Source organism: Vitis vinifera, chromosome 10, assembly GCF_030704535.1.
Source record: "Vitis vinifera cultivar Pinot Noir 40024 chromosome 10, ASM3070453v1".
Taxonomy (NCBI): Eukaryota; Viridiplantae; Streptophyta; class Magnoliopsida; order Vitales; family Vitaceae; genus Vitis; species Vitis vinifera.
In genome coordinates, this window is record NC_081814.1 from 9,283,677 (window position 1) to 9,286,563 (window position 2,887).

Below are 2,887 nucleotides of genomic sequence, written 5' to 3' on the forward strand. Positions count from 1 at the left end.
ATTTAACAATGCTTTTTAAAAATTATTTTTTTATTATAAAACATGTTTTTAAAGAAAAATTAGACATTTGATAAAATTTAAATAATATTTTTTAAAAATTAAAAAATCATTTTCTTAAAAGTCATTTTACATATGATTCTTTCAAAAGCATTTTCACTAAAAACACACCAAATAAAAATATTATCCAATGTACCTAGCCGTACTTGCTATTGGAGGGATGGATAATCTACCAATGCATATGACATTTTATGATTTGTCCAAATCAACTTGTGATCTATTTTGAAACATTTGACAAATATGAACGTTTTTACCTAATCCCATTTACTAATCGCTTTATTGGCTTGGCCTTTAACCAGTTGCGTATGTGTATAAAGGTGTGTAAATTAATTTCAATCAAAACCAAATTACTTTAATTAACGTTAACTTATTTTTCAATACATAATACCCATCTTAAGATGAAACTCTAGCATGGAAAACTTTTTTATTTTTTTGGCTAATTTGAAGATTCCACTCCAAGCTCAAGAGTATCATATATCTTTCGTAAATCATCTTCATCTTCATTTTCATAAATATTTTTTATTTCTCATATGCTCAAACTCACAAAATCTTTTAATTTTTTAATTTTTGAAAACCATCTATCTCTTCTCAATTTTGGCTTTTTAAAATCTCATCTAATATATCTTCTCATCTTGAGTTATATCTCACCCACAGTTTTTTCTTTTCTTAACTTTTATGTGAAAAATTATCATTTCATAAAATCCCCAAAAGGCCCAATCCTTTGTAAGGGTCACAAAGTTTAAAATGATTAACACAATATTATTAGAATCCAACTGTTCCTTTACAAATTTGGGTTGAATATATATATATATTCATATTTAGAGTAAATTTATGTCAATATATATTACTTGTTTGATAAATATGTTATTCTATATCTTTGACCAACTTTTATAACATAAATTTGATTTAAATTGATATATGTGATAATAGTGATAATACTTTTAACCTATTTAATTCATTAAAAAATTGATTTTGAATAAACAAGTCGAAGTAAAACGTAAGGTTAATTATATAAATTCATACAAGATTTAATTCCATTTGATTATTAAACAATACCTAATCATGAAATAGGTTAAATAGATTATAAAATGTTTTGTTGGTTTAAAACTTAAATACAAATTAAATGAAAATGATGCATCAACACCATTTGTCACCCCTTTCATTCATTTATCATCAGTGCGTCACCTCTTCCATCAATACCATTCTCTTCTTTCTTCCCAGAAAAAATAATTACAAAAGCTAATCAATGCTTTTAACACCAAGGTTATTTCTGATAGGGAAGGGCATGTCCCTGATGGGATAAATACAAATAATGCACAACCAAGTTTTATCCCCTCTTATGAGAACCTAATAGGAATCAATCAAATAGAGTAGCAAGAAGACACCCAATCAACAAGTATATGAACACCAATAATTTTAGCGTGGGAAACCTTCTCCAATATGAAAAGTAAAAACCACGGGATCCTTAGGCCACTTAAAAACTCCACTAATATAATTAATGAGTTACACAATTCTCTCTAGATAAAACTAAAGGCATACATCAACCATATCTCAAGACAAATTGATCTGACAATTTCAACAACTTTGCATAAAAACAATGGAGAGATCTCACCAAATACACCACTGTTCTCGGACTAAAATATAACTTTTCAGAACTCCAAATCTAATCTCCACCATTCAGAATGAAGACCAATGAGTTCTGAACGTTCTCTCCAAAAATCGTCTCAATCGAACCACGGATTAACCTTGATGGGAGTTCATGATCAAAACTGTCCGGATAGAAAACGCGTCAAAATGGAGGCTTTGTTCTCGGACTGAAAGACGACCGTTAGTATCTCCAAATCCGATCTCCACCGTGCAGAATGAAGATCAATGAGTCATGAACCTCTCCTCCAAATTTCAGGTTGATCGGCCCATAGACGAAGCGAGATCGGACCTTTGATGAAATATGGGCAGTGAAGAAAAAACTAAAATTTTCTCTCTAACTTCAAAAATGGTGATTCTTCCCTTTCTCTCTCTTTTCTCCTACCTTCGGAGGCTACGAAAAATTGGAAGAAGAAGAAGAAGAAGAAAAAGGATTCTTTTTCTAATCCTTTTATATAAAGGCCTAAGAGGCCTTAAATTTTGGGCTCTTAATTTGGGCATTCCACATGAGGAAAAACCCAACAGTCCCACTGCGCCTGCCATTGGCATAAAAGTAGTTCTCAACACCATCTCCGACCTCAAAATGTTCATTTTGAACACCATAAAAGTGGGCTTCAATGTATTTTTCAAATGAGGGATTGAGAATTGCTTCACATGGGAAACCATTTGAAAATGAATAGGATATTGAGAATCATATTCACTTTCATTAATTAACAAATCAATTTCCAAAAATTACGTTCAACTCTTTAATTTCATTTTGCCTCTCATGTTCTTCAAGTAACCGTGCTTGTTCTTCCTTCATTCTCTTTCATTTTAATTTTTGTTATTGATTATTCAATAGTGTTGCTAACCTATCATATTTTTGTTGCCTTTTTATATTTAAAAAGTGATTTAACAATGACTCTCAAAAGTGACATCATGAGTTAACACGTTTCAATCATAAGATGAATGACTTTTGAGAAATAAAAAACTTTTTTAATTTTATTTATTTATTTATATTTTTAAAGATGAATAATTTTTTTTTTATATTTATCTAATTAATTTTATTTAAAGAGTTTATAACTTAAAAACATCTTAATATAAAATTTAGAAAAATATTACATCTTAACAAAGCTTTATCTTGATTTATGTAAGAAGTTATTTCATATTTAGTAAAACTTTTATAATATTGATATTATTTTTTGAA